Source organism: Bicyclus anynana, chromosome Z, assembly GCF_947172395.1.
Source record: "Bicyclus anynana chromosome Z, ilBicAnyn1.1, whole genome shotgun sequence".
NCBI lineage: Eukaryota > Metazoa > Arthropoda > Insecta > Lepidoptera > Nymphalidae > Bicyclus > Bicyclus anynana.
The window spans coordinates 19,458,527-19,473,269 of NC_069110.1; the positions used below are offsets into that span (position 1 = coordinate 19,458,527).

The 14,743-nt window shown below is 35.1% G+C and overlaps 1 protein-coding gene across 2 annotated transcripts in view; it reads left to right on the forward strand.

Moving 5' to 3' along the window:
* LOC112052913 (locomotion-related protein Hikaru genki) overlaps window positions 1–14,743 on the forward strand; it is a 361,983-nt gene that overhangs the window by 179,423 nt on the left and 167,817 nt on the right. The window lies entirely within an intron of this gene.

Sequence of the window (14,743 nt, forward strand, 5' to 3'; positions counted from 1 at the left end):
TGCATTTTAAGAAATTAAATATCACGTGTCTCAATCAGTGAAGGAAAACATCGTGAGGAAACCTGCATACCAGAGAATTATCTTCATTCTCTGCGTGTGTGAAGTCTGCCAATCCGCATTGGGCCAGCGTGGTGGCCTTACCCCTCTCATTCTGAGAGGAGACTCGAGCTCAGCAGTGAGCCGAATATGGGTTGATGACGACATTAGAGCTCTTATATATACAGATACACTAGTTCTTGTTTTGTTTAAAAATACCTAATGAACTTTTTTTAATTAATTTGCAATGTTACGTAAATTGCAAGTTAAACGAGTTAAATAAAAGCTTTAAAGAAGCTTGTTAAAAGCTTTCATTAATATAAACACACCACCACATGACGAAATCATCAACAATCACAAAGATAAAATTTGGCAGGGAGATAGTATATAGTAAGTAGGTATCTGCCAAGAATGGATTTTGCGATAGGGCCGGATTAAAGAGGTCTAAGGGCTGACGAAGTAGTAAGCGTCCGCTAGCATTATATAATCGTATAATTATGTATGAAGATTTGCGACGTAGAATGTGCGCTCAACTCCATACAGTATAATGCTAGCTATACTTACATGCTTATCTTGGAGGAAAACCATACATAACTTTATGCTAATTTTTATAACTTAAGTCATATTAAACAAACGTTTATAATATGCAATCGAGGATAACTAATTTAAATACATATTAGCCAACATTGTAAGTTGTTAGGTAATTATGAACTTGTAATAATGATTATGATGATATATTCGCGGCTCGAGACCGTTTTGTTTGGAAGTCCATGCAAGAGGCCTATGCCCAGCAATGGACGTCCATCGGCTGTTAATGATGATGATAATGATGATGAATAATGATTGAACGAGAGCCTGCAATAATCTAATATATCTAATTTTATAAATGCTGAAAGTTTTACATGCTCCTACCATGGGTATATGTATATACGGTATCCAATTATGGAGTGAATCGTGGTAGCTTTGGAAGTTCTAGTGTACTGTCTACAATTCTGGATCCGTAATTGTCCAATGCCCAATTTCAATAATTAGCTATTTTTTATGCAAGACTTGTGCTTGAACACAATTAAACCTTATGGAAAGCATTACTGCCTAACTTGGAGCGCGGTTACGGAGAAGATGCCTATTCACTCTTGCTTTGAAGGTGTATAAATTATAAATGTCAGGTAACACAGAAATTCTTACAAAGGGGAATGGCCATCCCCGGCCCTGACCTCCCCTAACCACCCGGCAGTTTACTTATATCAAAAAAAAATCTTGATAATTCTACTTTCTTTTTTTATTTTTTACAAGTTAGCCCTTGACTACAATCTCACCTGATGGTAAGTGATGATGCAGTCTAAGATGGAAACGGGCTAACTTGTTAGGAGGAGGATGGAAATCCACACCCCTTTCGGTTTCTACACGGCATCGTACCGGAACGCTAAATCGCTTGGCGGTACGTATTTGCCGGTAGGGTGGTAACTAGCCACGGCCGAAGCCTCCCACCAGCCAGACCTGGACAAGTTAAGAAAATCTCAATGTGCCCAGCCGGGGATCGAACCCAGGACCTCCGTCTTGTAAATCCACCGCGCATACCACTGCGCCACGGAGGCCGTCAAAAAAACTAATTACTTTAATAATGAAATCATTACTTTATCAAAAAAAATTTGCTACAACGTTTTACGACATTTTTCATTCATTTTTAATTTGTCCACAACGAGGACAAGCTCGTTGACCATACAGCGAAAAAATAACACAAAAAAAAAATTACAGTCCAAATGTTACTTCGCCACTTTGGTACACCGGCGGTACATTTGCCATAGAAGAGATGATATAAAAATTGTATATTTCATCAAAGGACATACTTTTATTGAGCCATTTATTTAACCAGATCCTTAGTTATACGGGAGTATACCTGGGTTCCCTGGGCCGGTGGCCATTTCCCTTTCAGCCTGAATAACGTGAGGTATGTCTATAACTTGTTCTATTTACATGACCAAAAGTTTTTAAGAGTGTGCAATATGTAATTTGGTGGTTACAAATGGTTCTGGATCTCAGATTCTGGAAAAGTTAGGAGCCTGATATTTGGGTAAATGATATTTCAAAGTGTTAGCTTAGCTTTTACAAAATACACAATTTGTAAAACATTTCTCGATAGTTTATTTTCTTGAAAAATACATGTTTTGCTCACATTTTGCTTTCAATCTCAGGAAAAGCAAACTTATTTTCTTAAATTTTTGTTTTGTATAGAAAATTAGGTATATATCTTGAACATGGCTAAATTGTTTTTCGTTATGTTGTTTAATTTACTTGCAATTAGGTAAAAATGGTTTTGGCGCTCACGTCATAAAATTTGCGTCGCGCGTCAATCGCTCCGTGCTTTTCACTCACTTGAAAGTCATAATTCGGCGTCTCGTTCGCGCTTCGAATTTTATCTATATCGTACCGAGTCGTTGCGCGCTCTTAACTTGGACCACGCATAGAGCTTTGCGCGATATGTACGGGACTGCCGCAAACTTGTATCTCTTCCCCGAGGTCGAAGGTAGGCCTCAGCGAGCCTCAAACCGCGCACCTGTGCTCTGATTCTATAGGACGACGCAATTATAAATACTACGCCACATTACGTGCCAAACAAAATTGAATGATACCATTAAAACACCATGGGACTAATGATAATTTTATACTATATTTACTAATGATAATTTTATATTATACTATACTTGTAAATACGTTTTCTGTGCTATAGATCGGTTACGTTCCTACAAAACAACCACAAAAAGTGATCCGAATAACAGACAACATTGACACATGCATAATTTTGTCTTTAATTCCATTATATATTTACCTATGTTTATATAGTTTTTTACACTTCCTGAACACCCAACTTGACATTGTAGACGTTATTTAGGTATTATTTGTTTGAATAACGTTCATTGTCGACCACAACTAACATTGAGTTGACTACAAATCCTCTTTTGAGCGCCTCATTTTACAAGCGCTAGTAACACATCTGACAGTAGGTATTTAACATCATTGCATGGGACGAGGAAAGAATTGTCGGGAATGAGAACGTAAAAGATTTAATGAATCTCATTTACAAATAAGACTCGGTCACTACAAGTACAAGGCACGGTCTACGTGTAGGTACTTGACACTTTTATATAACACACTAGCGAACGCCCGTGACTTCGTCTGCGTGAAATTTAGTTTTTCACAAATCCCGCGGGAACCGTCGATTTTTACGAGATGAAAAGTATTAAACTATTTCCATTCCGAATTTCAGCCAAATCGATTTAGTAGTTGTGGCGTTAAAGAGTAACAAACATCCATACAAACTTTCGCGTTTACTAGCATTAATAACTGAAAGTAGTGGGTACGTTAGACTACATATAGTTGGAATAAGGCCTTATCGGTTATCCCGAAAGGGATGACCGGGCATAGTTTTTCCCGTCTTACTGGAGCAAGAAGGTTCGATGTAGCCCTATACACACGGTACCCTACACAGAGGACCGGGAGGAGAGCATCCAGTACCCTTATGTCGAGAGAGCCTTATGCTGGAACAAACAATTTCAATGAAAATATTAATTGAAATAAATAAAACCTTTAAATATGTAGACCTACCCTTTATATATACGAAGAGCCGTGATAGCCCAGTGGATATGACCTCTGCCTCCGATTCGGGAGGATGTGGGTTCGAATCCGGTCCGGGGCATACACCTTCAACTTTTCAGTTGTGTGCATTTTAAGAAATTAAATAGTGTCTCAAACGGTGAAGGAAAGCATAGTGAGGAATTCATAACAGAGAATTTTCTTAATTCGCTGCGTGTATGAAGTCTACCAATCCGCATTGGGCCAGCGTGGTGGATTAAGGCCTAACCCCTCTCATTCTGAGAGGAGACTCGAGCTCAGCATCAGCCGAATATGAGTTGATGATGATGTTGACCTATCACACCTATATATATTTAAAAAAACTTTTATAGATTTTAAAACCAACCGATGTTACCAAAATAAAAAAAAATGCCCCAAATATACCAAAATACAATAAACATTTTTAACTGATCAGTAGTGCCCTCTTACGGATGACCGTGAAACTATCTAGTGGTTTTGGGAAAGAACCATAGCACCAAATGATTCTATTTAAGCCCGTGAATCTCTCAACACTCGCGGCGCTAAAGTCGCAAAATAAGCGGTCGTGTGCTTCACAACAAATAATATTCTTCTAAATCTTTCGTAAATTCGTCAACAGCTCTAAGTAGAAACTCCACACTCGCAAATTTAAGCAGGCATTGCATATCTATCTATAATTATAATAAAACTGTATCTAACAGGTCTAATGGGGATGATGACTAGGTTTGAATATATTGATTTTTATGATACATTCGGATAAATAGGGTCAATGTTAACTAATTTATACATAAAAAGCAAAAATTGTCTGGATATTTGCAAAATAAATGAGATTATAAAATTTCAAAAACTATTAAAAATATTTTATCGTAATTAGATGAAAATTCATACCGTTTTAGCTTCCTTACATTAAATGTGACATTTTTTATATATGAACTATGAGCATAAACGCACAAATCACAAAGATATTAGTAATTTTGTTTGAACGCGCATACAAATCTAACGATCATTACATTGCCTATGACGTCATTATTTCGAGCCATTTTGTATGGGGCGTTTTTCAGGGATCCGCGACAGCGCCGCAAATCTGATCCTTTAAATCCCTGTAGCTCCGAAAGTAATGATCGCAGATACCCTGTTACTTTTACAAAATTGCTTTACTATTAGCATACTCTTAATTTATATACAATTTAAAAAACTGTCATCATCCCTATTCTGGAGGTACATTGCAGATATTTTGAAATATTTAGTTGATTTAATCGATACTGAAGTCAAAAAAAAATTGCAGATTAAATTACCAATGTACCAATATACTTTGTTTATAAATACTTTTTATTTGTTTCGTAGAAAATGTTTGAGTGCAATAATTATAAAAAATATCCAGTAAAAAAATATTTAAAAAACTTGTACACATAACTAGCTTAGTACATTGGTATAAAACTTGTGTATACTCTTTGTAATTACAATTTGTAATTTAGTTTAGGTTAATTTTTGAGTTGGAAGTCGGTTGAATTTTTTTTATTTACATTTTTCTTTAAAATGTATTACAATATCTGTACCTATATGTATATACATACTTGTCTAAATATATTAATGCAGTCATTTGTATTGACTTAGTATTAAAAAAAAAAAAAAATTTTTTTTATTTCAGTAAGTACCTACTAGGTAGCTAAAACCCGTCAGAGGTATTGATGGAATAAGCTTGTATGAGTTACCTCTTTTAAGTAAGCCCGCTTCCATATTTGACTACATTGACACTTAACATCAGGTAAGATATCCGTCAAGGGTGAACTGGAGGAAGGCTGAAGGAAGGTGAGAGGCTTCGGCCGTGGTTACCACCCTTTGGTTAGTGCCGACACAATGTCGTGTAGAAACCGAGAGGGGTGTAGATTTTCATCCTTCTCCTAACAAGTTAGCCCGCTTCCATCTTAGTTTGCATAATCACTCACCATCAGGTGAGATTGTAGTCAAGGGCTAATTTGTAAAGGATAAAAATAAAAAGCTATCTCCCAAAGCCAATACGGACCAAACTGCTTATTGCCTATCGTACTATCTCAAGGAACCCGTACTTACTGTCAAACTTTCAGGTTTTATAAAGAAGGTGTGGTCATCACAGACGCTCAGCCCACGAAGTCTACCGCCAGCGCTGGTGCCAAGGCAACACGCAATTCCTAATCATGGAAACACTGTTCAAGGTCCATGATTTAGCCAATGACAAATCCTTACAAAGAATGCCCTACATTCGAAACATTGGACACAATGAGAGGTAGGTACCTATAGTCGCATGCAATCTTTATTACGTTTATAAAGAAGGTGTGGTCATCACAGGGTCTCAGCCCACGAAGTAAATAATCGATTTACTTTCGTACCTTTATTACGTTAGTTAGTGAATCTAAGTAAGAAGTGTTGGTTGTCGTATTCACAATTAAAATTTAATACCTACGGCTACATGGTATAGTAACCTACATTCACCCGAACACAGAATCTCCTCCAATTACAAGTCGGTTATAAACACATATAATCATCTAAAGTATGTGGGCGAAGTCGCGAGCTTAAGCAGGTTCATAATATTATAAACAAGACCATTCAAAGAACTGTGTATGTATGACTAAGTAAACAATTGGACACACACTTAAACATTAAGTTATAAATAACGACTAATTGCCATTTAATCCCTGACTTTAGCAAACAGAGCCGGTTGCAACATTATAAGGCGGGTACACACACACCGACTGATCTATATATATTTTTTTTAGGAGAATGTTGCTAGGCATGCAGAATCGTATAAAACTGTTACATTAGAGCACTTATATATACAGATACACTAGTTCTTGTTTTGTTTAAAAATACCTAATGAACTTTTTTTAATTAATTTGCAATGTTACGTAAATTGATAGATAGATAGAAGCTTGTTAAAAGCTTTCATTTAACTCATATTAATTATGTGTTGATTTTATAAGTAGAGATGTAAGAAGTTTTAAAATAATGTTTTTTTTTCATATTAGCGCATTTAAATAAATCAATTTTAAATATTTATTACTTTTATTTAAAAAAAAAACACAATTATTTTATATTTTCAAAAAAGAAAACAAATTATTATTTTTACAAAATAATTAAAAAAAAAGACTTCAAAGCGTAAGACGAAAGATTTGTTATTTTGTAAAATCTTTTGTAGTCTTCTATGATAAACTATGATGTTTATGCAAATAAATAATTCTGATTAAAAGTCTGATTTAAAAAAAAATAAGTTTCTAGCCGCTACTTGACTCGCGAGTCAACGTGGGTCGTGTACACATGGCCCTATACTACAACCGCTGACTTAACAATAACTCACATCAATAGTAATGCTCAATTGAGAGAGGAGAGGTACAATACATTACAATCAGTTGCGCAGTGCACATCGTACTTTATTCGCGTCGGTTCTTAAATACTATAAAAAAAATTTAATAACTTCTTTATTCTACTACTTAAAAAAATTCATGACAATCAGCCCCGCACGCGTCGAATACTTATGCTCCTGTATTATCCCGTGTAGTATTCTGTATAATGTGCTATAGTTAAAAAAACTTTTGCAATTTCCCCTATAAGTCTGTGTGATTCATAATTATGAACGGAAAGGACAATTTAGGCTTCGTGGGGGATGAGGAGACCACCAGTGGACCCTGCAAGGAACTTACGCGTCCTCAGGAACCTGTGACAGGGTAAGTCTGATAAACTTGTGATTGACTGTTTACTGGTTACCTTTGGACATAGGCCTCTTGCATGGACCTCCAAGCACAACAGTCTCGAGCCGCCAGTATCCTCACTGCAACCCGCTTGATATCCTCAGTCCACCTAGTGGGGGGTCAACCAACACTGCGCTTTCCGGTGCGGTGCCGCCATTCCAGCAACAAGGGATCCCAACGTCCATCGACTCCTCGAACTATATGGCCTACCCATTGCCACTTCAGCTTCGCGACTCGCCGAGCTATGTCAGTGACTTTGGTTCTTCTGCGGATCTCCTCATTTCTGATTCGATCACGAGAAACTCCAAGCATAGCTCGCTCCATCGCCCGCTGAGTGACTTTGAACCTTCTAATAAGGGCCATAGAAATTCCTCAGTGGTTGATCTCTTGCAATGAAATTACGACGACCCGCGGTTTCACCCGCGTAATTCCCATTTCCGTGAGAATGCGGGGATAAAATATAGCCTACTAGCTTACGTCACGCGGTTTCACCCGCGTGGTGCCTGTAGATACCCGTAGAAAAACGGGGACAATATATAGCCTCTAGCCTTCCTCGACAAATTGGCTATCTAACACTGAAAGAATTTTTCAAATCGGACCAGTAGTTCTTGAGATTAACGCGTTCAATCAAACAAACAAACAAACTCTTCAGCTTTATAATATTAGTATAGAATATAGATGATAATAACACGGCATTCTATTTCGAAACCTGTCGTTTGGCAGATAAGCAGTGCAATGTATTGGACACGGATCAGCTAAAGCTGATCCGTGTCCAATACATACCACAGACCATAAAACGCTAAAGCGTTTTATGGTCTGTGGTATTGTATCAATGTTCTAGGGGCACTGGAGTGCCCCCGCGCTACCTACTTAATTTTACTATAATAGGGATGATGACAGTTTTTTAAATTGTATGTAAATTAAGATATGCTAATAGTAAAGCAATTTTGTAAAAGGAACAGGGTATCTGCGATCATTTCTTTCGGAGCTACAGGGTTTTAAAGAGTCAGATTTACGGCGCTGCCGCGGATCCCTGAACAACGCCCCATACAAAATGGCACGAACTAATGACGTCGTAGGTAATGTAATGATCGTTAGATTTGTATGTGCGTTCAAACAAAATTACTAATATCTTTGTTATTTGTGCGTTTATGTTTATAGTTCATTTATAAAAAAATATCACATTTAATATAAGGAAGCTAAAACTGTATGAATTTTAATCTAATTAGGGGGCGTTCATAAATTATCATGAGATGTTTTAGGGGGGGAGGGGGTCGAGTCAAATCTCATCTAATCTTACGTTGGAGGGAGGGGGGGTCTCGGCAAATATCACGTAATTTTTTTTCTGAATGAAACAAAAAAAAATATATACTATTTTGGTCAATTTAATCCAGATTGTACATGCTTAAGATTTAATCTTAAGCGTAATCGTAATACGATTAAGATCATTTCCTAATTCGTTCTAAAAAAATAATTTCATTTATACCTCGACGTTATACATTTACTGACTGTCCAATCACCATCCCTCATGAAAAAAATGTAAAAAATATATATTTCGAAGTACAAAAAAAATGTATTTTAAATATATTAAAAATCTATAAAAAAATATATAAAATATGTAAAGTAAATATATTTTTAATAACTAATTTTTGGCCGGTTTTCATATATATTTTATAATATATATAATACATTTTTAATATATTTTAGTTTATATTCAAGATATATTTTAAAATACATAAAAAATAAATGGCCAATAGTTAGTTATTAAAAATATATTTACAATACATAATTTATATATTTTTAGTATATTTAAAATATATTTTTTATATATTTCGAATTACATTTTTTTTTCATGGGGGATATTTGTTTTATACCAAATAGCTCAATTTAATCTGGATTTATGGTACAGTGTAGCCCGTCCTTTTTTTTCGCGCCACTGTCAGCCGAACGCGCGACTCGATGAACAAGAGCGTTCGAGCTGAGTAGCAGCGAAAATCATATGGACATGTTGGTTCCAATAGTCTCTCTTGAGACCACGCATGATTCTCCATGGACAGAATAGAGATGATGACAGTTTTTTAAATTGCATATAAATTGAGAGTATACTAATAGTAAAACAATTTTCTAAAAGTAACAGGGTATCTATGATCATTACTTTCGGAGCTACAGGGATTTAAAGCGTCAGATTTGCGGCGCTGCCGCGGATACCTGAAAAACGCTCCATACAAAATGGCATGACTTAGTGACGTCGTTGGCTCGCTGATTGTTAGATTTGTATGGGCGTTCAAACAAATTCACTAATATCTTTGTTATTTGTGCGTTTATGTTTATAGTTCACATATTAAAATATGACACATTTAATGTAAGGAAGCTAAAACTGTATGAATTTTCATCTAATTACGATAAAAAAAAATTTAACAGATTTTGAAATCTTATAATCTTATTTATTTTGCAAATATCCAGAGAATCTTTACTTTTTTTGTATAAATTAGTTAACATTGACCTTATTTACCCGAATGTATCATAAAAATCAATATATTCAAACCTAGTCATCATCCCCATTAGAATAGATATTCTTTTTTAAACCACAGTACTTACGATTTAAGTATTCTATTGTTAAATTTTTATTATACTTATAATTAAACTCTCAGCAATATTGATTACTAGTCTTAACTAGTCGTAAATAAAAACACGAAGCAAATTTTCTTTTCTTTTTACAATAATAATCTAACACATTTACATAAGAAACCCACATTTTGAAAAATCTCACGTGAGATTGGGGGATGGGGGGAGGGGGTTGAAAAAAATCTCACGACATCTCACCAAGGGGAGGGGGGAGGGTCAGAAATTTCGAAAAAACACCTCACGTAATTTATGAACGCCCCCTTACGAAAAAAGATTTTTAATAGATTTTAAAACGTTATAATCTCATTTAATTTGCAAATATCCAGACAATCTTTGCTTTTTATGTATAAATTAGTTAACATTGACCTTATTTACCCGAATGTATCATAAAAATCAATATATTCAAACCTAGTCATCATCCCCATTGTATTGTTATCAATTTGGTATAGTTACTACATATTAGGGAGTTCAAAATTTCAATATATTATATTGAAAATTTGATGACTGTAGTTATTCACTTGAAACTTGACATATTTCTAGATTACGCATCAATTCAATAGTCCACTCATCTGGTAGTTTTGCTGGAAAGTTATCCGGGATTTTTGAAAGTGCGTATAATTATAGATATTGCTCTTTTCGAATTTTCATTTTGAAATCTCGCTGCGGCGGCGGTGTAAGGAGATATCGTCAAAAAGAATTAAGTTTAAAAACTACAAACCGACTACGTACAAAGGGGTCTAAAAAGGACGAAACAAGAAATATTTCAGACAGAAATCGAGAAATGTATAATTATAACAAACCGGCCAAGTGCGTGTCAGGCCACGCGCAGTGAAGGGTTCCGTAGATTAAATGAGCACTTTAAACCCTTTTATTGGAAAATACCGATAGCGATACACACTACCACTATAACACACTATACATATATTGACGATAATAAAAACGCCTTACTTTACATGTAGGAAAGGAACCCCAAAATTGTTTTTTAAAATTTTCTTGTCTACACCAAATTGGATAAATCTTAGTATTAGGTATTCGTTCCTGTTACTTCGTTCGTTGTAATAAATATTAAAAAGTCTTAAAACGACACTTTTCTGTAATCCCATACAAACGATTACTTAAACAAAGGGTAGGGTAGGGGTCGGGAAGAAGTGTACATAGGTTAGTTAAAGCGAAGCTTGACCGGATCCGCTAGTAAATAATCATTATACACAATGGTGTAAGTTATTAAGTTTTTAAAACAATTCTTCCTGGACGCCATAACTTTGGGTAAGTAAGTATTACGACAAAGTTTAAACTTACAAAAATAAATGATACCACACCAAAATACCCAAGTAAGGCATATTCTTTACATAATAATACTATATAAAAAAAAAATTAATAAAAAAAATTCAACCGACTTCCAACTCAAAAAATAACTTTAACTAAAAAGCAAAAAATAACATCCTACCTATGTGCTACCTTCTGATCAGTTTGAAGGCGGTGCCAAGCCAGTGATGTTTTAATTAAACACGTTTAAACTACAAAATTTCTGTGGTTCTTTCAGAAACAGCTTTAATTAAAACACGACACTGGCTTGGCACCGCCTTCAAACTGATCAGAAGGTAGCACATAGGTAGGGTGTTATTTTTTGCTTTTTAGTTAAAGTTATTTTTTGAGTTGGAAGTCGGTTGAATTTTTTTTATTAAAATTTTATTTTTTTTATTTTTAGTGTTAGCATACCTACTGCGTGTGTACAGTCACAACCTATCTAAGTGAAAAGTTCTTATCAATACAAAATTATCAAGTCCAAACACAAGGTAGCTACTGTGAACCGTCGAGGAGTTCTCTTCACTGTGCTTCGTCTTCATCACCAGACCCTTAATACAGTCACAATCCATCTAGGTGGAAAGTTCTCATCAATACAAATTTATCAAGTCCAAACACAAGGTAGCTACTGTGAACCGTCGAAAAGTTCTCTTCACTGTCCCTCGTCTTCATCACCAGACCCTTAATACAGTCACAACTCATATAGGTGGAAAGTACTCATGAATACAAATTAATCAAGCCCAAACAAAAGGTGACTGCTGTAAATCCTTGACGAGTTCCATCGTCTGTGTTTCGGCTCCATCATCAGACCAACTCCAAACCTTCATAAAGTTGTAGTGGTTTAAAATACCTTATGGAAACACTAACAAACGCACTAGCCGTCTCTACAACTTTCGAAAGTTTCCCTCAATTTCTCCAGGATGCCATCATCAGATCCTGACATGAAAAAAATGGGACCACCCTGGAAGTAAACCCTTCAAAACAAAAAAAGAATTTTTAAAATCGGTCCATAATTGACGGAATTATCGCTGGACATACATAAAAAAAAAAACATACATACAGCCGAACGTAGAACCTCCTCCTTTTTGGAAGTCGGTTAAAAAACCGCTCAAGTGCGTATCGGGCCACGCGCAGTGTAGTGTTTCGTAGACTATGTTAGTACTTCAATCCCAGAAGTAATCCACAAAAATACCGAAAACGATACCCCACACATAGGATAGACGATAAAAATTCATTCTCACTTTGCATGTAGGGAAGGAACCCCAAAAATATTTTTTCTAAAATATTCTTTTTACCCGACTGCAAGAAGGGTTATGTTTTTCGCGCGTATCTTGTATGTATGTAGGTGTGTATGTAATATTATGTAATATTCTTTATTACCTCATATCTGCCAAACCGTTAGATTTGTCTCAATAACCCAAGTGTTCTTAGATGGTGGTGAAACTAAAAAAAATAACAAGACGACTGTGAGACGCTATAGACTCGAGGTGAAAAAAAAATTTTTTTTTATATTGCAATATGGGTATCAAATTCAAGAGCTTTTTGTGAGGATTCTAAAATGGTATATTATGACCATGTTTAAAAAAAACTACAATTAGAAAAACGTTATTTATTAGTTGTCTATACAAAATACGCGAGGCGGATGACTATAGGTGCGAGGTAGGGTTAGGGAATACCTAAGACAAAGCGAAGCTTGACCTGGCCCGCTAGTACCGATATACCTAAAATGTCATTGGAAATAAAGACATTAAATTATGCACATTTTTGTCCGTTTAAGTTCTGATGAGCTAGTGCCCTGTCTCTAGTATAAAATATCTTTGTAAATACTTACCTACATATTACCTACTTAATGTCCAACTTTTTTTGTTTATACGTTGTTACACTGTTAAGTCACAGTGGTTAAGTCGACAGGTAACTGTAGTAGCGGTAGGTATTCTTTGTAGGTATTTCATTTATCTAGTAGATACCTACTACTAAGTACTACCTACCTATTAATTTCAAAGAAATGATTTTGAAAGAGTAGGTACCTAGTTACCTACACTTTGACTATATGTATGTAGATATAGTGTGTAAAAAGCTTTAAGTGTAAATACACTAATAAAACAAACGCCACAAATCAGTATCAATTTTCAGTATACCTAGTATGTAGGTAGTTCATGCAGCTACAGTCGTAAACCTTAGTTCATTTAATATTTTTGTGAAGGTAGGTATAAAACCTTTATAGGTATAAAATTTAATTTCCCCATAGCAAGCGGAAGTGACTTGCCAAAAGAGTCAAAACAATTTCGTTTTCGATGTTGTCGGAGTTACATTCACTGCTATTTCTAGCTCTATTAACTAAAGATAAAAGAATAAAGACAATATAACGTTTCAGAAGACACTACACCATAATCATCGCAGTTTTGAATTGAATAATTGCCGCTGTGTTTTTTAGCGCATGGCGCATGCGTCGTTGTACGGCGAGAAGTCAGTCACACTCGCACTACGCACAGTGCTCTCAACTTAAAACATTTGTCCCTAAATTCAGGGAGAATTTCGTGCTGTAGAATTTTTATGTCTATTTTAGAACCATTATATTTACGTGGGTATAGTGCAACACAAAAGACTATAAATTATTGAGACTGTTATTATCTTTTTTAAGATAACACTGTGTAAGTACTATGTGCAGAAATACCTTAAAATTGATTTTAATAACCGTATTGCTGACTTATAGGCTATATTGCCATCTGTATTTTTTTAGAAAAGGCAATAGCCGTTTTGCATTTACTATTACATTTATATTAAATTAACTGATTTCGGATTAACAACAATGATAGATTTTTATTTATGTTAATAAAACAATTTTTCCACGTATTACCACTGCAATCTAATAGGAGAAGATTAATTATTTGTTTGCATTGAATAGGCTCCAAAACTACTAAACGGATTTGAAAAATTCTTTCAATGTTGGGAAGTTACACACTATCCTTGGATGCTATAATTATTTTATCCCCGTATTCTTACAGGAATGGGAAGTATGCGCGTAAATCCACGTGGCGTCTGCTTTAAAAATATTTTTTTTTTTTGTATAAACAAATAGTTATTTTCCCAAAAAGTAATGATATCCTATCAAGACTTAAATGTGAAAAGGGGAGCCAAATTCAACACAAATGTGTGCCGTTACTAGACATAGACTATGCCATACAAAACAAATGTATCTAAGTGGTTGCTAAATTCTATAGATTATAGAATTTATAATACATTACCTAAAGCTCAAGATCTGAATAACGATACTGTTATGCAAAAAAATAGCCAAGTTAAACCTTGATTTGCAAAGGGATACGAATTATTGCCTACCTGTAGCAAGTAATTTAACTGGTTACTAGATTAGGCAATAAAAGATTTGTTTGAAAATTGGCCTCATGAATACCTCTTAATTGTCCTAATAAGTAATAGCCAATTTTCAG